General features: G+C 42.7%; 1 protein-coding gene across 12 annotated transcripts in view; it reads left to right on the forward strand.

The window, feature by feature from the left end:
* Positions 1-3,725: 3,725 nt before the first annotated feature.
* The window catches only part of SYNE2 (spectrin repeat containing nuclear envelope protein 2), a 376,210-nt gene continuing 352,067 nt past the window's right edge, over positions 3,726-27,868 (forward strand). For 9 of the 12 annotated variants that reach the window (XM_005561459.4, XM_065548891.1, XM_065548893.1 and 6 more), the window contains exon 1: positions 3,726-3,907. The gene's annotated coding sequence lies outside the window, so the exon portion shown is untranslated. Of the gene's footprint in view, positions 3,943-27,868 lie in introns of all 12 variants that reach the window. The other 3 variants (XM_065548888.1, XM_065548887.1, XM_065548889.1) reach the window with 3 other exon arrangements.

Consider the following 27,868-nt stretch of genomic DNA (forward strand, 5'->3'; position numbering starts at 1 on the left):
CCTTTTGTCTTTTGTAGTAACATAGTAATGCAATAGGAGTAAGTAATGAGATGGTCTCACCTTGACTCAGATTAATGAATATTATACCTGCTTCTTCAGATAAAGAGACTTTGTATTGTTTTTAAGTTCACTTATCCATTTGGTGAATCACTTAACATTATTATCTCCTATTACCATCACGGTTGATAAATACATGATAGCATTGTCACACTACCACCTTCTGTGCTCATGACAGAGAATCAGTCATTAATCAATTTGTATACTTTCTTGCCAAATCTAGATGGAGCCCCACAATTTTTTAAAACATGGCATGCAAGTATACGACTGGAATTAGCTCCTAAGATAAAATCTGCTGCCATTCTTGTTTAGGCACTCAGGATGCAAGGATAAATACACGGGACTCATAGTTGAGGGTGGGATGCAGAAATATAAATAGCAACTCTTGTGCCATGAGATCAGGTGACAGGGAGGAGTTGCTGCCTAACTTAGAGTGGTGAATTTAGCATTTCTTTAATGGCATGAGGATAGCCAACTCTCTTAAGTTCCTTAGACCATGATTTTTGTTAGTGACTCTTGGTTCACCTGCTCAGTACACTGTGCAAGTATATGTGGAATGTCTACTTCTGTGGTTCTCACCCATGTGTCACAGCATGTTTGTGTACCAAGTCACAGACGTGCTTTCATTTTGATCAACTTGCAAAACTTATGCTTACTGCAATTGGAGTTAGCAAAGTCTCTCAAGCAGGCTGTTGAGCCCAGTGGATCGTTTGTTGTAAAATACAGAAGCTTGATGGGGCATGGGGCATAATACGACAACATACTTTTTTTTTGTTTGCTTTTGAGATGGAGTTTCGCCCTTGTTGCCCAGGCTAGAGTGCAATGGCACGATCTTGGCTTACTGCAACCTCTGCCTCCTGTGTTCAAGCGATTCTCCTGCCTCAGTCTCCCAAGTAGCTGGGATTACAGGCATGAGCCACCACACCTGGCTAATTTTTTTTTTTTTTTTTTTTTTTTTTTAGTAGAGATGGGGTTTTACCATGTTGGCCAGGCTGGTCTTGAACTCCTGATCTCAGGTGATCCACCCGCCTCGGCCTCCCAAAGTGCTGGGATTACAGGTGGGAGTTACTGCGCCAGGCTGACAACGTACTATGTTATCATACTATGTTTGTATTTCGGTATATGGGAGAGTGTACGCATGGCTGAATGGCCAGGCTCATGGCAACCCTTACTGTTTCCTAGTCAGAGATGTAACCATATGAGCCATCCATTTATAGGCCCAGGGTTGTGTTTTAAAAGAACTAGGTGTGTCTCAGTTTGGCTTAACATTAATATTTGATTATCACTTCAAAGTACAGAGGATCTGTTTCATTGCACTTGTCATTAGTCTAATCTAATGATTTAAAAGTACATATTAATTTAATATCCAAACTAGGATGGCTAAGAGACACCACAGGTAATTAGAAGGGTCTAATTAGAGACACCTAAAAGCATTTTGAGACATTGTATTCTGGACTCTTTAAAGTGTACTGGACAACATGGAGCAACAATTCTTTCACTTCAACAAGGGCTTGTAACATAGATGCCTGGAAGGGAATAATGACTAGGAAATTTTAACATTTTCTCCAGAGACTGTTGCCATTATGATTTTGCAGGATTTACTGTAAATAAAGCAATAGACACAGAATGGAAATGAATAGAATGAATAGAACAGAGAAGAGAAAAATAGCAGATAATATTTTGTAGACAGGTCCACAAATCCTGGAGCCCAGCCTCTCCCTAAAATTGGTTCTCTAGCTTGCAACTATCCGTTCCATCAAGCAAAGTGGTTTTAGGAAAAGACAGCATATGGCCAGACGCGGTGGCTCACACCTGTAATCCCAACACTTTGGAAGGCCGAGGTGGGTGGATCACGAGGTCAGGGGAGTTCAAGACCAGCCTGGCCAACATGGTGAAACCCCCGTCTCTACTAAAAATACAAAAATTAGCCAGGCATGGTGGCGGGCACCTGTAATCCCAGCTACTTGGGAGGGTGAGGCAGGAGAATCACTTGAACCCAGGAGGCAGAGGTTGCAGTGAGCCAAGATTGCGCCACAGCACTCCAGCCTGGGTGACAGAGCAAGACTCCGTCTTAAAACAAACAAACAAACAAACAAACAAACAAACCAGAAAGTTCTTCTTGGTTTACAGATCTTTGTTGTGACTCAAGCCATTGTTAATAAACAATGCAAAGCTAGGTAGTCTGAGAGGTAATACCATTGGAAAGATAATCTAGGAATACAAGGAACTCTGCATTTGTGAAGAGTTGAGCTACTGACCATCAATAAAATGTGCATTTCAAATAATTTGCCTGAATCATCCTGGTAGTCATAGAGGTGAACATTTTTGAAACAATTGTTCCAAATTGTGGGTACAAGTTACAACTAATTTCCCCCATTAATATATGTTAGCTGAATGCATTATAAAACATCTAATCTCTGTTCTTTGCCATCTAGTTTGAGTCATTTAAGTAATTCAGGCAAGATTCTGTAGCCACAGACATATATATGAACTTGGAGTTTTAAGAAAAGTTAAGGCCAGGTTCAGTGGCTCATGCCTGTAATCCTGGCACTTTAGGAGGCCAAGGTGAGAGGACCATTTGAGGCCAGGAGTTTGAGACCAGCTTGGGTAACATGGCCAAACCCTGACTCTAAAAAAATGCAAAAATTACCAGTGTGCGCCTGTGGTCCCAGCTACGAAAGGCGGTGGGCGGGGTGGGAGTGGGGGTGGGGTTGAAATGAGGGGGTTGAGGCTGGAGGATGTCTTGAGACCAGGAGGTAAAGGCTGCAGTGAGTTTAGATCGCGCCACTGTACTCCAGCCTGGGCGACAGAGTGAGACCCTGTCTAAAAAATGAAAAAGTTAAATTTGATTGTGATAGAAACTCAATAGAGAAATTCTGAAAAGCTGCTGCTTTTTAAATGTAATAATAGTGAGGTGTGCCTTTTCTTTGGAACTTCAAGTGCCTTAGTAATATTGTAATCACAGCCCAAGAGGTAAGTGGGAGTCAAGTGACATCATCCTGGGTCCAAAGGGACTGAGTATGTGCTGGAAAATCAAATTGGCACCTGCAAGACGCAGTTCCAAGGATGCAGTTCGCAGTGAGTTTTCAGACATGGATGATGTATGTCGCGTCGGACGACTGAGACAGCTCTCCACTTCCCCTCATCTAAGGGTAAGGAGGAACCCAGTTATCTGTATTGTTAACAAGCGCCTCCCCTTCTCTCCAGGTGACCCCGAGATCCGGACCACACTACGAAACACGGATCCAGATTTTAAAGGCCTTCGAATCCAAATTCCTCGTTTTACAAAGAGCCCACGGGGTGAAATGACTTGCTCAGGGTCTGGTAGCTAATCGCAGATCTGCTTTCTAACTCCTACTTCCAAGACCCGGGAATCTACGGATGTTGGAGAAGACCTCTGCTGAAATCGTCCAGAAGAGCTTTTTGAGGGAGTTTGTGACTCCCGATTCCCCAGCCCCGGATAAGAAAAGGGTCGTGAACCTGCATTGCGAGGTGGTCTCTCCCTCACACCACCTCGGATGTCCCAAAACACGGGGAGAAAGTTGCCCGCCCCGGGCTGCGGCGGGGCCTGCTGCTCCGCCCCGGCGCTGGCGGGCGCGCTCCACACTGGCCGCCGAGGGGCGAGCGCGGGACCCGGCGGCGGGCGGCGGGCGGGGAAGGCGCGGGGCGTGGTTTGCCGCTTTCCGAGCGCCAAGGAGCTGAGCGCGCTCAGCTGCGCCCAGAGCCTTCGGCCGAACCTGAGAAAGCAGGAGAGCCAGCGAGCAAAAGGCGCGATCCAGAGAGCCAGGCAAGCGGGGCGCCGACCTCGGGCGGCCCCGGCCCGCGCTCTTGCCCCTTGGCCGGGCGGACGGTGGGTGAGCGCGGCCACAGGGCCCCAGCACCCCGGTGCGCCCTGGAGAGAGCGGGAGGGAGGAGAAGGGGCGAGGGCGAGAGAGGGAAAGGTCCCTGAGCCGGGGGCGGGGGCGGCGGGAGACTGGAACCGACCCGATGCCAGGGTCCGAGCCGGGCCACGGGAAACTTTGCTCGGGTGGGGAGAGAGGGGTGCGCGGAGGGCGCCGCAAACTTGTCAGCGGGCGGGGCGCTCCGGAGATTGGAGCAAGCGCCAGCGGGTGGCGTTTGTCTCTCCGGGTTCTTTGTGTCACCTCCGGGCCCCAGCCAGCCGGTCCGCCCGGCTTGGGCAGGCGCTGCGCGGGAGGCTGTGCCCCGGTGCCCCGGCGCCCCGGCCGCCCCCTCCCGGGCCCAGGCCCAGGCCCCGGCGCTCGGGGGCCGCTGATTGTTTTCATTCCTCGCGTCACGCCTGGGCGGGAAAGATTTTGAACGCCGCGTGAGCTGGAAGGCGGATAGCCGTGGCGCAGAGATTGCAGGATCGTGGGCGGTGCGGGGCTCGCCCGGGGGACCCGGGAACCCGCGAGTCGGGGCGCACCGGGGCTGCAGAGGGTGCGGGGACTGGCGGCCCGGGTACTGGAGGGGCGGCGGCGGGCGCGGCAGCTTAGCGCCTCTGCGGGAGCGGGTGGCCCTCGGACGGCGGGGATTATAATTCCATTTCGATTGCTTGGGGTCTTTGTTGTCTGAAATTGCCTTTAGGGTCTGACGGTGGCACCTTCTCCTGCTTAGGTTATTTCTCTTCTGTTGAAAAGGGCGGGGCGGGGGCTGTGTATGGAATTAGTGCTGCTGGGAACATTAGCGCCTTATTTGATGGAGGCTGAGAAGTCCTGTGTAGCATCGCGTTTGTGGACGCGTGCTGTTTCCGAAAGTTATTTCCCCTCCCTCCGAGAAAGGGAGCGTCTGAGCTGGACGCCGCAGGCACGATTGTGTACAAGCACCGGCAAGTCGGAGCTAACCCGTGAGGGTTCTTTCGAGCCGCTCCACACTTGGCATCGCTTTTTTTTTCTTTTGAGTTTGTTTGATTTGAAGCAACTTTTGTCTGCTTTGCTAGAAGTTCCGAAGGCTTCGTTGCAGATACTATGTGGCTATGCTAGGATGGGTTCGACCATTTTTAGAGGTGGGGAATACAGTTAAACCATGCCGGGCCACACCTGGCCTTCTCACCGCTCCGGTACTTGCCACAGAGACATCGTAAACATGTTCAGAGCAGAGTGTTCAGCTCTTATGGGATGAATATTTGGTGTGTTTTCATGCTTTCATGCATGATTCTTTCTCCAAGTTGTCTTTCTGGAAAGCTGTGGAGACTCTCAAGGGCTTTTCCTGAGATAATTACTGAACGGCTTTAGCCGGGCCGGCCCCCTGGGGCGGTGGGAACAGGTGTAATCCTTATTAAGTTTTTTCGTGGTGAAGAATGGAGATGTCAAAATAAGTAAAAAGTGGAAATGTTCAGGTCTTTGTCCACGTTTTAATTAACAAAGCTTTATCTGAATTTTTAAAAAATCAAACTCAAACCACTTTTGGTCAGCTAGCCTTAAAATTGTTTGAAAAATCATGTGAATAAATTTACCCAATTAGAAATTGTTTAGCATTTCAGTGGATTCGTGTTAATTGTGTTGTAGGATATTGCAGAATGTTTAGAGAACTGAGTCACAATGAGGTTATTCTGAGTAGTGCTCTCACTAGCATAAGGTGAGAGTTAATGTAAAATTTAAAAACTGAATGAATCACATTTTAGTAAGTGAAGGAACGGGTGAAAAGCAATTGGTTCATTTTTCATTTTTATTTTTCATTACTTATATGTTTTAAATATATATTTTCAATAATTTCACAAGATTATTTATTTACTCAAACTCCTACGTATACCAGTCAGTGTGCTGGCTTCTGGGGATCTGAATAATAATAGTTACCCCTTATAGAATGCTTATTTTGTACCAGTAGATACTTTACATAGATTACCTTTTTACCTTTTTCATCTGTAATTGTTTATTGAGTACCTACAATGTCTTGTGCTAGGTGCTGGGGTGATAGTGGTGCACAACACAGCGGTGGTTCCTGCCCTTAGCTAGGTGGGGAATCTAGGCAGGAAATAAAATATATTGCTAAACTAATAGCAGGTTTTGAAAGGTAAATCAGATCACATCATTCTGTTCAAAACCCTCCATTGGCTTCCTGTCTCTCTCTGAGTGAATGGCAAAGACCTGACAGTGGCTCCCAGAGCACACCTCTTTTGGCTTCCCTGCTCCTCCATGCCTTTACCTTCGTATTTTATCTGCTGCTCTCCTCCCTACTCGAGTGTCTACAGCCAAACTAGCTTTCTTGCTGCATGAGGGCCTTTGGACTTGCTGTGCGCTGCCTGGAATGACCCCCTGGCCCTAGCTCCCATATCTCTAATGGCACTTGTTGACCTGACCCTCTTCACTTCTTTACTTGATGTTATTTTGTCAGTGAGCCTTCACTAACCTCCAAATTTAAAATCACAACCATCCTCGCGACTCCCATTCCTCCTTTCATAAGTTATTATTTTTCCTCCATAGCACTTATGGCTGCCTACCATATGTTGCTTGTTTATTGTCTGTCTTTTTCAGAAGGTTGTATATCTTTCAGAACTGTATTGGAGCTGTTTTATTCACTGTTACATCTTCAGAATCTGGAACAGTAACTGGCATATAGTAGGTCCTCAATAACTTGAATGAATGTTGAGTGGAAAGAAGGGTACAGCAGAATGCTGGGACATAGAATAACCAAGGCCTCCTAGAATAATGGTGAGAAGGCCTGTAGGTGGACGTGACATTTAACTGAGACTTGAAGATGAGAAGGAGCTAGCCATATTGTTCTGGCATAAGAGGTTGTAGAGAGGAGACAGGTATGGAAGAAAATCTGGCAGAGAAAGAGGATGCTCAAAGACCTCGAGGCGGGAAAGAGCTAGGAGGTGTGTGGATTTATTGAAACTGAGAGGTCATTGTGGCTGAGCACTGTCAAGTCAAGGGAGGGTAAGACTAAATGACAGAGTGGAAATCAGGTGTCAGATTATTCAGGGTCTTTCTGGAGAAATTAACATGAAATCCTCGTAGATAGCCTATTAACCCTTTTATGGTTTAAAAAACTGGGCATCAGGGAGATTGAATAACTTTCTGAGATTATGCAGTGGGTGAGTGGCAGAGCCTAGAATACAAAGCCAGGCTCACCGACTCTAACAAACCTATATTTTACCACTATGTCAAGATCAAAAGACATAGTCCCTATCCTGATGAAGCTGTTAGTTTAGTGTGGAGACAAGCTATTGCAGTATACACATGTACTCCTGGGGGCTGTGGAAGGAGGGAAGCCCCTAGTTCTGCTTGGGAGTGGGACAAGCCAAATTGGAAACAATATAATTTTTCCTTTTTTATTATTATGAAATATTTCAGATTGGCAACATCTTGATTAAGAAATAATATTAAATACAATAGCCTATTCTCTGAGTCTTCACTGTATGTTTCCCTCCTTTTTTTCTTTTTAAAGACAAAATACTTGCTTTCACATGTACAAAGGGTCTGTGTCATATGCCCCCTTTCCTACTTTCATCAAATAAAAGATTATGTCTGGAATAGTGCACATTCACTTATTTTATTTTTTTGAGACAAGGTCTCGTTCTATCACCCAGGCTGGAGTGCAGTGGTACGATCATGGCTTACTGTAGCCTCTACCTCCCGGGCCCAAGTGATTCTCTCACCCCAGCCTCCCGAGTAACTACCATGCGCACTACCATGCCTGGCTAATTTTTAAACTTTTTGTAGAGAAGAGATCTCACCATGTTGCCTAGGCTGGTCTCCAACTCCTGGCCTCAAGTGATCCTCCTACCTCAGCCTCCCAAAGTGCTGGATTACAGGCATGAGCCTACCCTTGGCCTCTTGTTTACATTTGAGAAGTTTTTGATGTATGTATAGACCTGTGAAGCTGCCTTCCTGTAGCCCCTTGCTATACCCTGAATCCCTCTTCCTCATGCAATCAATGATAGCTTTCTGACTCTGTGGATTAGTTTGCGTTTTTAGAATTTTATGTAAATAGAATCATGTAGTAAGTTCTGTTCTTTGCCTGGCTTTTGCTTAGCATAATTATTTTGAGACTCATCCATATCGTATCAATAGTTGATTCCTTTTTGTTGTTAAGTAGTACTCCATTGTACTGATAGACCCCAGTTCATTTATCTTTTCACCCATTGATAGACATTTGGGTTGTTTCTGGTTTTGGCTATTAAAAATAAAACTGCCATGAACATTATACACAGTCTTTGTATGTATGTCTTTCATTTCCCCTGGGTAGATGTCTAGGAGTAGAATGACTAGATCCTATGGTAGGCATATGTTTAACTTTTCAAAGAACTACTATACTTTTCCAAAGTGGTTATGTAATATAACCAAAATAGTCTATGAGAGTTCCAGTTGCTCCAAATCCTTGCCAACAGTTGGGGTGGTCAGGCTTTTATAGCCATTCTGTTGGTTGTGTAGTGACACTTCATTGTGGTTTTAATTTCTATTTCCCTCATGACTAATGACATTGAGCATAATTTCATATGCTTATTTACCATCCGTATATCTTCTTTGTTGAAGTGTCTTCTCAAATTTTTTGCCTGTTTTCTTGCATTGTTGTTTTCCTTCTTACTGAGTTTTGAGAGCTCTTTGTGTATTCTGGATGCAAGTCATTTATCAGGTATAAGATTTGCAAACATTTACATTCAGTCTTATCTTAGTCCATTTTGTGCTGCCATTATGGAATACCAGATTGGGTAATTTATAATGTTCAGAAATTTATTGGCTCATGGTTCTAGAATCTGGGAAATCAAAGATAGAGGGGGTGACATCTGGTGAGAGCGTTTTTGCTGTATCATTACATGACAGAAGGGCAAAGAGAGGGTGAGAAAGAAGCAAAATGGAGCTGTTTTATTCTTTTTATTTTATTATTTATTTATTTAAGACACAGTCTCTGTCACCTAGGCTGGAGTGCAGTGACACAGTCTTGGCTCACTGCAACCTCTGCCTCCTGGGTTCTAGTGATTCTTGTACCCTAGCCCCCCGAGTAGCTGGGATTACAGGTGTGCATCTCCACATTGGCCTTTTTAAAAAAATTTTTTGTATTTTTTTTAGAGACAGGGTTTCACTGTGTTGGCCAGGCTGGTCTTGAACTCCTGGCCTCAAGTGATCTGCCTGCCTTAGCCTCCCAAAGTGCTGGGATTACAGGCATGAGCCACTGCACCCAGCCTATTTTCTTTTTTTTTTTGAGACAGTGTCTCATTGTGTTGCCCAGGCTGGAGTGCAGTGGCTTGATCTCAGCTCACTGCAGCCTCCACCTCCCAGGTTCAAGCGATTCTCCTGCCTTAGCCTCCTGAGTAGCTGGGACTCCAGGTGCGTGCCACCACGCTTAGCCTGATTTATTCTTTTATAAGGAACCTGCTCCTGTGATGATGGCATTAATCCTTTAATGAGAGCAGAACCCTCATAACCCATCACCTGATAAAAGTTCCATCTCTTAATACTGTAATATTGTAACAGTATTGCCTCTTAATAATGTTATAATGGCAATTAAATTTCACCAGAGTTTTGGAGGGGACATTTAAACCATAGCAAATTTATTACATTCTCTTAACAATATATTTTGAAGATACTGTTCTTAATTTTGATGAAGTACAATTTGTCAATTTATTCTTTATGGATTGTACTTTCGGTGTTATATTTGAGAAATCTGCCTAATTCAAAGTCAAAAAGGCTTTCTCCTATGATTTTTTTTCTAAAATTTTTATAAGGTTTTGGTTTAACATTTAGGTTCATGTACTTTAATTTTTGTTCATGGTGTGAATATGGGCGGAAGTTTACCCCATCTATGCCATGAACATTTGGTAATTTTTGGAGACAGTGTCTGGAGACCATGTCTGGTATAGGGATGAGGCGCATTTGTTCCCGGCATCTAGTGGGCAGAGGTCTAGGTTGCTGCTAGACACCCTACAGTGGATAGGTGAGATCCTCTCAATAGAGAATTATTCAGCCAAAGTGTTAGTAGTGCCAGGGTTGAGACACTCTAGGCTTGAGGTTTATTAATTTTATTGACCTCCATGAACCAGCTATTGGTTTCATTGATATTGTTTAATATTTTTCTAGTTTCCCTTTAATTGGTTTTCACTCAAATCTTTATTTTTTCCTCTCTTCTACTTTTGGGTTTAATTTGTTCTTATTCCAGTTTCCTTAGGTCATTGATTTGTGACTTTTCTTCTTTTCTGATATAGATGTTTAGTCTTTTAAATTTATTCCTCAGTACTACTTTAGTGACATGTCACAAGTTTTGATGTGGTGTGATTTTATTTGTATTTAGTTTAAAATACTTTTAAAATTGACTGGGCATGGTGGCTCATGCCTGTAATCCAAGCCCTTTGGGAGGCCGAGGCAGGGGATCACGAGGTCAAGAGCTCGAGACCAGCCTGGCCAACATAGTGAAACCCCATCTCTACTAAAAATACAGAATTAGCTGGGTGTGGTGGCATGTGCCTGTAATCCCAGCTACTTGGGAGGCTAAGGCAGGAGAATTGCTTGAACTCGGCAAGGTGTAGGTTACCGTGAGCTGAGATCATGCCGCTGCAGTCCAGCCTGGGCAACAGAGCAAGACTCTGCCTCGGGAAAAAGAGAAAAGAAAGAAACAAGCAAGTCACTATGTGCAGCCCGCACTAAAGGAGTGGACTCCACTCCTTTCATCTCTCCTTTCTCTCTTTTCTTTCTCTCTCTCTTTCTCCCTTCCCCCCTTCCTTCCCTTCCCTCCCTCCCTCCCTCCCTCCCTCCCTCCTTCCTTCCTTCCTTCCTTCCTTCCTTCCTTCCTTCCGTCTGTCCGTCCGTCCGTCCGTCTAGCTCTGTCGCCCAGCAGGCTGGAGTTTAGTAGCACGATCTTGGCTCACTGCAACCTCTGCCTCTCTGGCCCAAGTGATCTACCTGCTTTGGCCTCCCAAAGTACTAGGATTATAGGCGTGAGCCTCTGTGCCTGGTCTAGAAACTAATTTTCTTAAACTAAATCCACTAAATTATCATAGAGCAGACCATTGCTGTTATAGAAACATATTTTAGAATACTGCAGAGTATTACAATATTCAGAACACCTGCACTTGGAGAAACCTCCCCTCCAGACAGGCTCTGCAGGGTGCACTGCCTCCTTTTCTTTCCTCTAGGCTGCATTAGGAGGAGGGAGGTGAATGGGGAGCAGGAATCAATCTTCCGGTGTTGACATTTTCCAGACCCTGAGAAACGTTGAGTTGAAAGATAAGTGTGAAAGCATCTCTTTCTTTTGATGGTGTGTGAGATGAAAAGCACTTGCTAATAGCCCCTCAGGTCAAAGTAACACATTTGACAAAAAGCAGCCTCAAGCTTTTGCTTGTCAGTGTCCATGTTTGATTGGAAACTTCAATCTGAGATGTGGTGCTTGAATTTTTGTAGAATTTGCCAATTACTTGTTGCTCTGGTTCCAGCTGACTTTTAGTCTCCCTTTGGGTACTACCACTGCATGCAGTTTGTTATCAGTGAGTAGCTCTTCTCTATCGGGCTGTGTAAATGTACCCCTATTTAATTCATTCAACACATAATTTTTTGAATACTTACTGAATCTGGGCTCTGACACACAGATGAAAGTCAATGTCTCTTGCCACTAGCAAGCTGTCTAGAAGCAGAAAGGCCCATAAGCAGAGGAACATGCAATCTCAGTGGTAGTCACTGCAGTGGAAACTGGTGATCACTGCAGTGGAAACATGAGCAGGGCAAAGCATGGTCAGCTAGAGCAGTGGTTCTCAAAGTAGGGTCCAGGGACCAGGAGTGGCCAACCTATTGAGTGTACCTTGACAGTGGGGCCCAGCAATCTGTGTTTAATAAGCCTTCTAAGTGATTCTGATGCATACCGCAGACTGTGAACCATGGGCATAGAGGATTAGACAGTCTCTGAGATTTTTTCCAGCTCTTCAAGTCTATGCGTATGGTTAAGAAATGTGATATTTACCCCATTGTATTTTTTTTTGAGACGGAGTCTTGCTCTGTTGCCCAGGCTGGAGTGCAGCACAATCTCGGTGCACTGCAACCTTCGCCTCCTGGGTTTGGACTCCTGAGTAGCTGGGATTACAGGTGCACGCCACCACACCCAGCTAACCAGCTAATTTTTGTATTTTTAGTAGAGACAGGGTTTCACCATGTTGGTTGGTCATGCTGGTCTCAAACTCCTGACCTCGTGATCTGCCCAACTTGACCTCCCAAAGTGCTGGGATGAGCCACCGTGCCCGGCCCTACTCTGTTTTATTTTAAGAGCAGTAGTTGGCACTAATATCATATACAACATTAATTGCAATGTAGGCTGGGCACTGTAGCATATGCCTGTAATCCCAGCATTTTGGGAGGCTGAGGTGGGAGGATCACATGAGCCCAGGAGTTTGAGACCAGCCTGGGCAACATAGTGAGACCCCAATCACACACACACACAAAAATTAGCTGGGCTATGGTGGTGCATGTCTGTAGTCCCAGGTACTAGGGAGGCTGAGGTGGGAGGATTGCCTGAGCCTGGGGGATTGAATCTGCAGTGAGCCGTGAGAGACACAGTGAGACCCGGTCTAAAAAGAAAAAAACGAATGTAGGTAGAACAAATTCAGTTTTACTATATGTGTTGCTGAAGTGAGCATGTAAAACAAATTCAAAATGATACAGTTGTTTGGCAGTGGAACAATAGTAAATTTGATTTAAAAAACTTTATTATGAAAAATTTCAAATATATTCAAAGCAGAGATAACAGTAAAATGTACTCTTGTGTAACAATTACCCAGAATGAATATTATTAAATCCTGTCAATCTGGTTTTACCCATGTCCTCACATATCCCGCCCATGCTGGATTATTTTGAAGCAAATTTCATACATCATACCATTTTATCCTTAAATAATTGGATTTTAAATTATTTGAGATATTAAAGTGCTAGAAATCAATTTGAAACTGAATCGCATGTAGCCATTTCCTGGTTTCCCTTACATTATAGATAAAACTTATCTGGAGCTAATTTACACAAAAGGTGAATAAAACAAAACAACAGGTGGACACATGTACATATATTCCTATTTGCATAAAACCTATTAAAAACAAGTATACTTTTGTTGTTGTTGAGGCAAAGTCTCGCTCTGTCACCCAAGTGGAAGTGCAGTGTGGTGTGATTATGGCTCATTGCAGCCTCGACCTCCTGGGCTCAACTGATCCTCCAGCCTCGTGTTTCGATGTTTTGTAGAGACGAGATCTCACTGTGTTGCCCAGGCTGGTCTCGAACTTCTGGGCTCAAGAAATCCTCCTGCCTTAGCCTCCCAAGGGGCTGGGATTACAGGCGTGAACCACTGTGCCCAGCAAAAATAAGTATAATTGTCACTACTGTGAATACATTTTATTAAAACATTTTATGTATTGTCATTATGTTAGCAATATATGCATTATGCTTGTAGATAATATTCTAAAATAGTAAGAAAGAATATACATGCATGCCCTGCCAAAATTGAATTACTATACTTGAAGGGGAAATTTTAATTTGGAAGGCAGGTTTTTAGGAAGGTAGATATTAGAAGGTTTTGAAGGTTTTGGGGCAGATTTTTTTTTTTTTTTTTTGAGACAGAATCTCACTCTGTCACCAGGCTAGAGTGCAGTGGCGTGATCTTGGCTCACTGAAGCCTCCGCTTCCTGGGTTCAAGTGATTCTCCTGCCTCAGCCTCCTGAGTAGCTGGAACTACAGGCTTGTACCACCACATCTGGCTTATTTCTGTATTTTTAGTAGAGATGGAATTTCACCATGTTGGCCAGGCTCGTCTCAAACTCTTGGCCTCAAGTGACCTGCCCGCCTCAGCCTCCCAAAATGGTGGGATTACAGGCGTGAGCCATCGTGCCTGGCCTTGGGGCAGATTTTTAATATATGTAAATTAAGAATTGTCACTACTCATTTCAGCAGTTATGTTGCCTCATTTGGAAAGAAAAGGTATTCAGCATGTGGGGATGCATAAAAATCCATTCATCTTAGTCAATGTGCTCCATGCTGTCTTTTTTTCAAGGTTAGCGATAACATTTAGTGGGAGATCAGGTTATGGGATAGTTCATGTTTGGAGTGGGGACGGAATTGATTTACAGACATACCGCCTGTTTTCTCCTACTTTGGCTTTGGAGGACAAGTTGTGGTATACTGAGGAAAAGGTGATTGTATCACTTATGACTGAGATTTTCATCTTTAGCTGCTTCTGTGTGATACATGAATTAATGGGTCATACCATAGGAATTAGCGAATTTTCATTTTAAAATATTACTCAAGAAATTTTTATCTTAATTGTACATTTCAACAATATAAATAAGCTGTTCCAGACTGTCTCTCATGGCTCCAAACAAATATAAACCCCCACAACTCAAATGCATATAAGCTTTTACTACAGTATAATGGTAGGTTATAGCCAGTGTATGATGGGATTGTTGATAGAATAATGCATATTAGAGCTTTTAGTTCAAAAATTTGAGATAGTGATTCAGAAAGAAAAAAGGAATGATTATCATGAATTCTGTTTATTAGAATTCTGTTTATTAAAGAGTTAAAGATACGTTCTATTTATTTAATTTTTTTGATTTTTGTTGTTATTATTTTTTTGAGATGGAGTTTCACCGTTGTTGCCCAAGCTGGAGTGCAGTGGTGCGATCTCAGCTCGCTGCAACCTCCGCCTCCCGGGTTCAAGCAATTCCCCTGTCTCAGCCTCCTGAGTAGCTGGGATTACAGGCGCATGCCACCACGCTCAACTAATTTTTTGTATTTTTTGTGGAAATGGGTTTAGCCAGGCTGGTCTTGAACTCCTGACCTCAGGTGATCTGCCCACCTTGGCCTCCCAAAGCTGGGATTACAGGCCTGAGCCACGGCGCCTGGCAAAGATGTGTTTTAGTGTTTGCACTTGTGTGTTGGCAAAGAAAATAGGTTACTAAGTGTGCTCTTATTGTAATATCCTTTGTAGTCACTCATTTGATGACACTGAGTAAGAATCTTTCCTCTGTTAATACGTCTTTGTTTAAAAGAAAATAAGTTACCTTTGTAGTCTTTGTACATTTTTCATTGCAGAAAGTCTCCCCTCTGCTGGGTAATAATTAATTTTGTAAAAGTGTTTAATCCAGTACTGATTATAGTCCCTTCTGAGCTGGATGAAAAGAAACTTCTGAATGTTTGTAACCACAGATTGATGATTTGGTTACAAAGACTCTCTGTTGGTGATAGTTTCTGAGAACTGGAAGGTAAGCTTGTTCCTTGGGTGAGTCATCAGGTTGTCTTGCAGTCGGTCATATGTTTTCTTAGCAACTGCTGTTGATTTCAGGTTTGAACAGGGTGAGCATGTTTTGAAATGATCCAACAGATTCTTTTAGCTTATATATGGCTGCTGAATCTTATACACTTACTGTTATATGTATCACAAGGAGTGAAAGATTGAATTCTTTTTCTATCTATACCTTCCAAATCATTTCTCTTCTAATTTGTTTTTCAGGGGTAGTGAGGACTGGAAGTGGGGGTTAAAAAGGAGAAAAATAAATGAATCTGGGATATCATGAGTCTGCCTGTTTATGCCCCTGGACTAGAGCAGAACCAAAAGGACCTCCATGTGCTGATAGGATTAAATATGATTTCCCGGGGTGTTGATCTTGAGTAGTACTCCATGCGCATACATTCTAAAGGAACAAGTGAATTTTAGAAATGTCTGTGGTACAGTGTAGTGGTTAAAAGCATGGCTTATGAAATCATTCTGACCCCTGGTTCAAGTTCTAGCTTTGCCATATACTGGAGGTGTTATTTTGGGCAAATTACTTAACCTCTCTGAGTAGAGTTTCCTCATCTGTAAAAGTGAAACTAAAATCCCACATATTTATACTGAGATAATACAGGTAACAGACAGCATAGTACCTATAGAACACATGGTAACAAATGCTAGTTATTGCATTCAGTTCAAGGGTGTAGTATACAAGGGCTAGATAACAGGTGTTTAGGGGACAGTCAGAAATGAATCAGATATGAGCCCTAATTCTTCAGGAACTAGGGGAGAGGGCCTTGTAAACAAGTCACTGTAGTATTATCTAGAATGGAAGAAGTGCCAATTGAAGTACAAGCGAGGTGCTGTGGGGTGCATAAAGCAAGTGATTAATGCCAACTTTGGGGAAGTTAGGGCTAATATTGTAAAACATTTGCCATTTGAGCTGAGTGTGTATTGCTGGGCCTAGAATGATGAGTAGGGCTTTTATGGGTGGAGAGTGGAGGACAGTAGATTGTGGGCTGAAGAAAAGCACAGGGTTAATTAATGGCAGGGTGTGGTGGGAGAGAAGGCTGATAGATGACTTGTGGTTAGATTTTGGAGGGTTTTTCACACACAAGTGTTGAGACTATATTCTCATGGTCATTGGGGAACCAAAGCAGGTGTTTGGTGTGAGCTCTGTTTTGCAATAATGTTTTGAAAGATGTATTGGAGAGGCAGGGAGTCTGATTACAAGGATGTTTCAGAAATTCAGGTGAGTGATGAAGACATTTGGAGAACAGAGTAAGAGGGGATTAAAAGGAGATAGAAGACAGATAATTTGAAACTAGGTGCCAAAGACAATGTTCATACCATTACTTGAGAGAGAGAAAATACAGGAGGAGAAGGTATGGGATAAATCGGATAGTCCAGCAATGGAGTGGGCTAATGGGTCTGGTGAGCTCAAAGATTAGTGGGAGATCTATCCAGCAATTGGAAATTCAGTTCTGAAAGAAGGAAGCTAACATGTATTGTGTACCCACTGTGTCTCAGGTTTTATGCTAAGCATCTTTGCAAATTATTTATTGGTAGCAATTTTTTTTTTTTTTTTGAGACAAAGTTTCACTCTCGTTGTCCAGGCTCAAGTGCAGGGGCATGATCTCAGCGCATTGCAACCTCCGCCCCCCTTCCCTTGCCCCCCATTTCAAGCACTTCTCCTGCCTCAGCCTCCCGAGTAGCTGGGATTACAGGCGCCCACCACCAAGCCCAGCTAATTTTTGTATTTTAGTAGAGACAGGGTTTCACCATGTTAACCAGGCTGGTCTCAAACTCCTGACTTAAGGAGATACACCCACCTCAGTCTCCTGAAGTGCTGGGATTACAGGCGTGAGCCACCGTGCCTGGCCGCAAATAGTATTTTTAAGATGAAAAAGTAGGGGCTCAGAAGAGACCTGATATTTAAACATCAACTTTAATTTTAAAGCACTTCTCATTTTTATCTTTTGTCTTTCAGCTCAGAAGAATGGATACGTGAGTGAGTACCCGAGGCAGTGAGCAGGCTGCTCTGTGGGACATTTTTCATCAGTTTCCACCTCAGGCTTTCACTATGAGGAGAGAATAGCTCTTTAACTGGGTGGTTCTCCTTGTTACCTGAAGAGTGTCAAGGGAGTTTCCTTCTCCATTTTATTTCTCAAGTTCTAGTATTCCTTTCCCTTCTGAGCTGCTTGAAAGTTAATGTCCTTTAAGATTTTTCTCTCTTGCTTCTGATGAAATGGAAACATTTGTTTTGGAGTGGGTAAAAACTTAATCTAATAAATCTTGTTTTAGTTCAATTGGAGAGGCCAAAGGGGCAGAGAGAATGCTGCTCTTTTCCTTAATGGTGTCCCCTTTATTAGATAATGAAATGTGTAATCCTTATGCCAAGCTCATGGATGCAGATAAAAATTAAGTCTGATGAGACTTTGAATGCCTTTTAAGGAATTTTTGTTATTACAAAAACCGCAGCACGCACACACGCACACACGCACATGCACACGCACACATGGGCAAAAGCCCTTCCCCATATTACTTTCATTTTCCATTCTTGCAGTCTCTCTTCCTAGAGATAATTGCTATGGACAATTGTGTGTTTATCTCATTTAAATGTTTCTGACACCTGGGACCTTGGGAATAATTAGGCAAAGTAGCTAGAATTTGACCTTTTTCCTTTTCACCTAGGTATTTGATATCAGGGTTTGTTACTGAGATTTCATAACTATGGGTTCTTCCTTTTTTTTTTTTTTTTTTTTTCTGTTTTTAAGGCAGGGTCTCACTCTGCTTTCCAGGCTGGAGTACAGTGGCATGATCTCTGCTCACTGCACCTTCTGCCTCCTGAACTGAAGCAATCCTCTCACATCAGCTTCCTTAGCAGTTGGGACTACAGGTGTGCGCCACCACGCCTGGCTAATTTTTGTGTTTTGTGTACAGATGGGGTTTTGCCATGTTACTCAGGCTTGGGTTCTTATTTTTGACTGTGGTTTTGAAAGCCCCATAAATACAAAATTTAACTTTAAATGCTGTTAGATCACCTTTCAAATCGGCAACATACCTAGGGTTATAATTTCAAGACCTTGTGTATCTCATTTGTTGCTAAACCAGTTCTGTTAGTTAATTTGTTACACAAATTTGCCAGTTAACTGCAACAGTGGGCAAAAAGCTTCTTTTTCTTTCTTTTTTTCTTTTTTTAGATAGTCTTACTCTTTAGTCCATGCTAGAGTGCAGTGGCATTATTATAGCTCACTGCAGCCTCAAACTCCTGGGCTTGAGTAATCTTCCCACCTGAGTCTCCCAACACAGGCTCATGCCACTATGTGATCCTCCTGCCTCAGCCTCCCAAAGGGCTGGGATTGTAGGCATGAACCACCTTGGCTGGCTGGCTGCCTTCCTTCCTTCCTTCCTTCCTTCCTTCCTTCCTTCCTTCCTTCCTTCCTTCCTTCCTTCCTTCCTTCCTTCCTCCTTCCTTCCTTCCTTCCTTCCTTCCGTCTCTTTCATTCTTTTCTTTTCTTTTCTTTTCTTTTCTTTTCTTTTTTCTTTTCTTTTCTTTTCTTTTCTTTTCTTTTCTTTTCTTTTCTTTTCTTTCTTTCTTTCTTTCTTTCTTTCTTTCTTTCTTTCTTTCTTTCTTTCTCTCTCTCTTTCCTTCCTTCCTTCCTTCCTTCCTTCCTTCCTTCCTTCCTTCCTTCCTTCCTTCCTTCCTTCCTTCCTCTCTTTCTCTCTTTCTCTCTTTCTCTCTCTCTCATTCTTTTTATTCTTTTTTTGAGATGGAGTCTCGCTCTGTCATCCAGGCTGGAGTGCAGTGGCATAATCTCGGCTCACTGCAACCTTCACCTTCCGGGTTCAAGCGGTTCTCCTGCCTCAGCCTCCTGAGTAGCTGGGACTACATGAGCATGCCACCACACCCGGCTAGTTGTTGTATTTTTAGTAGAGACAGGGTTTTGCCTTTTTGGACAGGCTGGTGTTGAACTCCTGACCTCAGGTGATCCAGTTGCCTCGGCCTCCCGAATTGCTGGGATTACAGGCATGAGCCACCACAACTGGCCCTTTCTTTTTCTTTTCTTTTTTTAAGAGGAGGAAGGGCACAGAAGAACTGAGAATAGAAATTAACATAGGTCAATTTTAGTTTGGTAACTATATTAATCTGTTAACTACTTCATATGTTGAATGCTCATATAAATGTGCCAAATTTCTGTACAGAATCATGGGGTAAATGAATAGACTGGATATATCTTGTCCATTAAGAGGTCTCTTATGGTACTGTTTAAGGACATGGGTTTTGGAGCCCAACAGACTTGTGTTCAAGCCAGTCTTGCCAGTAACTTGCTGTATGGTTTGGACAAGTTATTTAACCTCTCTGTTTCCTGAAATGAGGTAGATGGTTTCTGTGTTATAGGCTTATAACATAGTGAGGATCAAAGAGATGGTGCATGTAAAGTGGCTGGTACCAACTGAGTACTAAATAAATAAATAACAATTTTTTTTTTTTTTTTTTTTTGAGAGGGTCTCACTCTGTTGCCAAGGCTGGAGTGTAGTGGCACAATCTCCATCTTCTGGGCTCAAGCAGTCCTCACATCTCAGTCTCCTGAGGAGCTGGAACTATAGTTGTGTGCTACCACACCTGGCTAATTTTTAAATTTTTGGTAGAGATGAGATCTCACGATGTTGCCTAGGTTGGTCTTGAATACCTGGGCGCAAATGATTCTCCTGCCTTGGCCTCCAAGTGCTGGGATGACAACATGAGCTACTATGCCCAGCCAGTGATTCTTATTGCTGTTTTATCATTATTATCAAATAGAGAACCTATAATTTTGATCATGTATATTAGAGAATTTACCTGTTCTCACTTTTAAGCTATAACAAAGTAGGTGTCATTGATATTTCACTTTTTTTTGCACTGTAGGTTGTCAAAAGGAATATAGAAATACTGAGATAAGCTTTTTATAAAAAGTATAGAGATGGGGTTTAGCTGTGTTGCTGAGGCTGGTCTTGAACTCCTGGGCTCAAGTGATTTTCCCACCTTTGCCTTCCAGAGTGGTGGGATTACAGGTGTGGGCAACTATGCCTGGCCAAAATAAGCGTTTTAAAACAGATGCAAATCTTAGTTATCTCTCTTAGTTGGCCAGCTTTTTAAGTAAGTTGAAAGAGTTCACCCAAAGAATAACACAGAGAATTTCTTTTGTTTTGGTAGTTCAACATCTCAAGTTCCTTTGGTGTTTCGAGTTTTGTTTCTACTCAGGAAAATGTTATCTAATGCATAAGACATTTTTAAAGGAGTGTTCTAATTGTTCGCCAATGGGGAGGAAACAGCTTCAGTGGTGTTTCTTGTTGGTTGAGAACATATTATATATATTTTGGGGGCTGAGGACAGATCAGGGATATTTCCACAGGGAAGGATTTGAGAGAAGGAAAAAAATATTTCTTAGAAATCTCAAAACTGTAGTCTGAAATTCCGTGAAAAGAAAATTGAAGAATTTTGTAATCAGAGTCATTGGAGATAAAGGGTCAGAAGGAATATTTTGTTGTAGGAAGTGTTACCTTCACGAGAAGATCCATAAATCCTGTTTTCATGAGCTAGAAGATATGCTAAAGAAAAAGGAATCTCAGAAGTAGACGGAAACAGGTTTTTTGTTTTTGTTTTGTAAAGACAAGGTCTTGCTTGGTCGCCCAGCCTGGTGTTCTTTTTTTTTAAGGCCAGATAAATTTCTTTTCTTTTTTTTTTTTTTTTTTTGAGACAGAGTTTCGCTCTTGTTGTCCAGGCTGGAGTGCAGTGATGGGATCTCGGCTCACTGCAACCTTCACCTCCTGGGTTCAAGTGATTCTCCTGCCTCAGCCTCCCAAGTTGCTGGAATTATGGGTGCTTGCCACCATGCACAGCTATTTTTTGTATTTTTTAGTAGAGACGGGGTTTCACCATGTTGGTCAGGCTGCTCTTAAACTCCTGACCTCAGGTGATTCACCCACCTTGGCCTCCCAGAGTGCTGGGATTACAGGTGTGAGCCACCAGGTCCAGCCCTAAGTCAGATAAATTTCTTTCTTTTTTTTTTTTTTGAGACAGAGTCTCACTCTCGCCAGGCTGGAGTGCAGTGGCGTGATCTCAGCTCACTGCAACCTCTGACTCCCTGGTTCAAGCAATTCTCCTGCCTCAGCCTCCCAAGTAGCTGGGATTACATGCCCAGCTAATTTTTGTATTTTTAGTAGAGACTGGGTTTCACCGTGTTGGCCAGGATGGTCTTGATCTCCTCACCTCGTGATCTGCCCGCCTCGGCCTCCCAGAGTGCTGGGATTACAGGTGTGAACCACCGAGCCAGGCCCCAGATAAATTTCTGATGGAGTCATTGTGCATGTTACAAGCAACAACAAAAGTAATTTAGTATACACAGAAGTGCATTCTGTTCTTTCTCTGAGATGATATGACCTCATATCAGATCTTAAAGTTGTGTCCACAGTATTGGCAAATATGTATCTTTAGGGAAAACTCAGAACAAGTAATTCTGGTTGTTTCTCTTCTGGTGAGAAAGTTCTGCCATGTTTAGAAATGGAATGGAAACAAGTTTGCAAGCTCTCTAGCAGTCACAAGTAAAACAGGGGCAAAGAGAAGATTTAACAGATTTCATGGTTTGAGATTCTGCTATTTCAAAAATCAAATCTATTTTTCAGAGACACCCTCTTCTTTTCTTTTCTTTTTCTTTTTGAAGTGGAGTCTCACTCTGTCACCCAGGCTGACAGGCTGGAGTGCAGTGGCGCAATCTTGGCTCACTGCAACCTCCGCCTCCTGGGTTCAAGCGATTCTCCTGCCTCAGCCTCCCGAGTAGCTGGGACTACTGGTGCCTGCTATCTCGCATGGCTAATTTTGGATTTTTATCTTTTTGTAGAGACGGGGTTTCACCATGTTGGCCAGCCTGGTATCGAACTCCTGATCTCAAGTGATCCACGTGCCTTGGCCTCTCAAAGTGCTGGGATTACAGGTGTGAGCCACCATGCCCAACACAGAGACACCCTCTATTTTCATAGTTGCTTGATTCAAATACTTTTCGACATAACAATGCCTGTTAAAGAGCTGCATTGCTGGTTGGCATGCTAGAACACACAGCTTTTACATCACACTGCAGTTAATTTTCCAGTTGTTTTTTCTCATCTACTTTCACTTTACTTTTTAAAATTTAAATTTACATTTTTAATTTTACTTTTCTGTCTTTAACCAGTCGGAATGCTAAGATTTGATGGTTAAATAAGACCAAGTATCAGATATTTAGTACGAACTTTCCATTTATCAATGTGGTTGCACAGAAATGGATAGTTCTTTGGAGGCAGAGTTAAAGAGAAACACAAACTCAAGGACAGAAAGGAACTAATTTTGGGGAGATTTGAATTTTTTTAAACAAAATTTCACTAGGACAAGTATTTCCTTAACATTCTAGTATGAAAACCATTATCTAAAGTGGTTAAAAAAGATGTCATTTTTTTTTTTTTTTTAAATCTTTCAGAGACAGCGTCTCACCCTGAGAAACCCACCCAACTTTTATGTTTTTTGTAGAGACGGGGTTTTGCCATGTTTCCCAGGCTGGTCTCAAACTCCTGAGCTCAAGCCATCTGCCTGCCTCAGCCTCCCAGAGTGTTGGGATTACAGGTGTGAGCCACTGCACCTGGCCAACTTAAATTATATCTATATATAGATATCATTTAAAAATTACATAATATTTAAGACCTATGAAAAAGTATAAATGATTATACAGTAAGTATATACTTGCTTTTGCATCCTAGTTCAGAAATAAAATATTGCTAATTTGGTTGTGACCTCTTCCTCCTCCCCAGAGGAAGCTGCTATACTGAATTTGGTGTTTATCATGCTTACGTGTTTCTTAACAATTTTGTTGCATATGAATGTTAAGGGTGATTTTCAAAGTATTTCACAGCTGGTAGTGTGTGGGCCTGGCCATGTCAAGTTGTACCAGCCTAATATTAGTCCGATCATGGATCCCTAAGAGATATTTTCAGATTGTATCCAGCTGTGCACAATGGCTCATGCCTGTAATCCAAGCACTTTGGGAGGCTGAGGCAGGCGGATCACGAGGTCAGGAGTTCGAGACCATACTGGCTAACATGGTGAAACCCTGTCTCTACTAAAAATACAAAAAATTAGCCAGGCATGGTGGCACACGCCTGTAATCCCAGCCACTTGGGAGGCTGAGGCAGGAGAATTACTTGAACGTGGGAGGTGGAGGTTGCAGTGAGCCAAGATGGTGTCACTGCACTCCAGCCTGGAGACAGAGCGAGACTCCGTCTCAAAAAAAAAAAAAAAAAAGATTGTATCTAATTGACTGGGCATGGTGGCTCACGCCTATAATCCCAGGACTTTGGGAGGCCAAGGCGAGTGGATCACCTGAGGTCAGGAGTTTGAGACCAGCCTGGCCAGTATGGTGAAATCCCATGTCTACTAAAAACACAAAATTAACTGGACGTGGTGGCAGTTGCCTGTAATCACCGTTACTTGGGAATCTGAGGCAGGAGGATTGCTTGAAACTGGGAGGCAGAGGCTGCAGTCATCTAAGATCACACCACTGTACTCCAGCCTGGGCAACAGAGTGAGACTCTGCCTCAAAAAAAAAAAAAAAAAAAAAAAAAGATTATATGTAATTAATATTACAATTTTACTGTATGTTGCACGTTCTTCTGCAAGTTGCTTTCTTCCCTCTCAACTGTGAGATTCATCCATCTTGGTATATATGTAACTCTGATTCATTGATTTTCATTGTTTAATGTTGCATTGTTTGAGTATGTCACAGTTTATCCATTCACTTATTTGTTGGTATTTAGTTTTTTATGTCTCCTTCTAGGACCCACCTGTTCACGTCTTTTATTTTCCTATTGGGTTGTTTGTCTTTTTCTTTTTGATTTGTAGGTCTATTGTTTTTGTAGTTTTCTGGAAACAGTTACTCATTAACATGCACATAAACCACATAATGACAGCTTTGCCTTTCCGATATTACTGGAGCTACATATAGCTACTCACATTTGAAAATGGGGATACTCTAATCAGACTGATGTGAAGTACGTAAGTAGAACTGTCTGAGTGTTAATATGCCAGTGACTGTAGATATAAACATATTTATTTAGAATGGATGACTTGCATTTTTTTGGTAAAGATTAATTTCCCCATATTTCCGTAGTCATGCAGGTGAGGGTATGGACCCTACAGTACTCTAAAGTGTGAGTACTTACCTTTGTAAGAAATCATAAGATTCTAATTTTTGTCTCCACTAACTACATAAAGCAGGATAATGGTTGGCACCATTGCTTCCTCATTGAACTGTGGACGAGTCTCAGCATGCAAAGGAAGTAGAAAGTGAATGGGAGGATGGCAGCTGTTGCTCAGAAGTTCTTTCCATAATTTGATTTATTTACACTGTTCGGGTTGTTCATGGCTTGGTTCTTCCTCCCTTTTTCCTCCAGTGAACGGTGACTTGACAGAGGTACGTGGGAGGTTACTTGTTCTCTTGTTGACTGCTTATGTTTGCTTCTGGAAGGTTATTGTTTTCAAGGATCTTAAGCACCAGGATTAGGACAGTTAAACCATTTGTTAGCTTGGAAAATGTCATCTTCCTCTTTATCCTGCTGTCCTGGCTGTGTGCTTCCTTCTCTCCCTTCCTGTACCTCTCTTCCTTACAGATTGCTTGCATTACGTATCTGTGAGATTTCGGTCTGTCTGAGTATTTAATATTTTGTTCATTGTAGTTCTTTAAAACCTTCTTATAGTTGCACAAAAAGACATAAACATTTAAAAACATGTTTGGTACTGGAGGTTGCCTTTTCCTGGAGCATTGCATCTGATTTCCTTGTTATCAGTAGACTAAGTACTACTGAGCGCTGTGTCTCTCCCTGCCTGCCCTCCACTCCACTGTCTCTGCTCCCCACCTCCTGGCTCTGCAGGCCTCTTTTGTTGTTGGGAGCTAACAAAGTACCATAATTTGCTAGATGTTGCAGGAAGATGACAGGCCAAGGGGTTCCAGGAAGGATATCTATGTAACCTGCCTGAGCTCTCTTATCTTTAAAATTGCCACCTAACTAGCCTTGTATCTCTTGGGAATAGCCAGAACTTTAGAGTTAAGAATGTTGTTCAAAAGAAAGATGTTTATTTTTAGAGGCAGAAAATATTTTGAGCCTATTTGCCATAACTGCTTTTTTTAAGAAACAAAAACGAATGGACTTTACAAGTGGGTAACCTCAAAGGGAAAACAAAAATCTTGCAAGAAGATTTAGCAATATATAAAAGTTTGGAAAACAAACTTCATTAGGTTACTTTTTATGTTTGCTTAATCAAAATTAATATTACTGTAATTATTCTGAAATTCTCTTTTTCCTTGCATTTCTTGCCAAATAACCTGATTTAATGACATAAAAAATAAAAAATGTCAAAGGGGAAAAGTATTTAAAGACATTTTGTTGTTAGTACAAAGGGTGTGGTGTTATCACTAGGAGACAAGCAGAGTTTTCAGAGATGGTGTCATCTAAATTAATTTTATCTTCTTCATGATCACATGGATAAAAAAAATTCAAACTTCTGATTTTTTTTTTTTTTAAATGGGTTGTTGCTATGTTGTCCAGGCTGGAGTGCGGTGGCTACTCACAGGTGTGATCATGGTGCACGAAGCTTTAAACCCTTGGGCTCAAGTGATCCTCCTGCCTCAGCCTCCCAAGTAGTTGGGACTACAGGTGTACACCACTATGCCATACTTTCAAGTCTTTGATTTTTAAGGAATCCTGATTTTATTTTAGCAGGATAATTTTTACTTTATGAGGCCCAGTTTCATGTAATGATGCAGCATGTGATACAGATAAAAATCAAAGACCAGAGCTAACAGAACGGCCCTTCCTTTTCATAGCATTTTTATGAACCGTTGTGAGTAAAGATGATTCCCAAAACCCTTTACAGATACTAAGTTCTATTTAAAGATTCACAATAACAATGACAACATTTTAGGGCTCTCTTCCAACACCATCACTTCCTCCTTCTCCTGGGAAGTTAAGCTTGGGGTGGAGGAGGTGCAGTGGTATTCCTGGACTAGCACGTCCATGCTGTTGCCTGCGTTTGGAAACACAGACCTTTATGGGGACACTGAGCAATGGGATTGGTGATGTAGAAATACGTTGATGGAGACTAACAGAATAGAAAAAGAAAATGAATTAAGTAACACTTGTCAACCTCAGCCAGTCATGGGGGGAAGCACCCTCACTTATTAAACAATAACAAATAAAACGTTTGAAATGCCAATATTTATAGTAAATTGCATTTTCTGTCTTTTGGCATGAATCTTAAGAGGTATATTTGAGGGACAACAGTGTATGGGCCAAAGGGAGGCTTCACTGCCCAGGTGAAAGAGCTCGCTCTTGCCCTCTGCAGGGCTCCAAGGCTCCCAGACCAGTGACTTGATGCCGGAAACCCCAAGGCAGAAGGGAGACTGGCCAAAGTGCATATTGCAAGGGGTGCATCTTAAAGGCCCCTCTGACTGACTTTGCTGTACTCTAGGGAGGTCTGTGGACCAGGATCACCCAAGTGATTCCAGTTTAAACTATGATGGACCTGTTCTATGAAGGTACAGGTATGAATTTGGTGGCTATGGATTGAGCTACTTGTTTAAAACTTATTGGCTGGGTGTGGTGGCTCACGCTTATAATCCTAGCACTTTGGAAGGCTGAGATGGGAGGATTGCTTGAGTGAAGGAGTTTGAGATCAGCCTGGACAACACAGCGAGACCCTATCTCTACAAAAATTAAAAGAAAAAGTTAGTGGGGTGTGGTGGCACACGCCTGTAATTCCAGCCACTTGGGAGGCTGAGGTGGGAGGATCGCTGGAGCCAGAAGTTAAAGGCTATAGTAAGCTATGATCATACTACTAAACTCCAGCCTGGGCGACAGAGCAAGACCCTGTCTCAAAAAATAAACAAAATCTTATTTAATTGCAGTAGTGGATACCATTATATATTTTTTAATTAAAAAAACAAGCAATAAGCAAATATGTTCCTTTTTTTTTTTTTTTTTTTTGAGACAGAGTCTCACTCTGTCGCCCAGGCTGGAGTGCAGTGGCGCAATCTCGGCTCACTGCAAGCTCTGCCTCCCGGGTTCACGCCATTCTCCTGCCTCAGCCTCCCGAGTAGCTGGGACTACAGGCTCTCACCACCACGCCCGGCTAATTTTTTGTATTTTTAGTAGAGACGGGGTTTCACCATGTTAGCCATGATGGTCTCAATCTCCTGACCTCGTGATCCGCCCACTTCGGCCTCCCAAAGTGCTGGGATTACAGGTGTGAGCCACCGCACCTGGCCCTCAAGTATGTTCTTTTTAACTGCATTGCTAATCTTATCAAATAAACTGAGAGAATACAGTGAGTTGTTCAAAGCCTCCCAGTGAGTCAGGGAACAAATAAGACAGATCAGAAACCACTGTCCCTGGATACCCAGACTGTTACTTAGTCCAACAGACCTGTTATTGAGGATTAACATCCACTCAGAGCCAGAAATAGACCAGTTGAGACTAAATCAGTTTTGATTGTTGGTCTCTAAGGATGAAGGGATGAGGGATACATTAATTTGCTGGGCAATTGATTTTCCCTTGGGATAAGAGAAAAACAAGACCA

This window comes from Macaca fascicularis, chromosome 7 (genome assembly GCF_037993035.2).
Source record: "Macaca fascicularis isolate 582-1 chromosome 7, T2T-MFA8v1.1".
NCBI classification, from domain to species: Eukaryota; Metazoa; Chordata; class Mammalia; order Primates; family Cercopithecidae; genus Macaca; species Macaca fascicularis.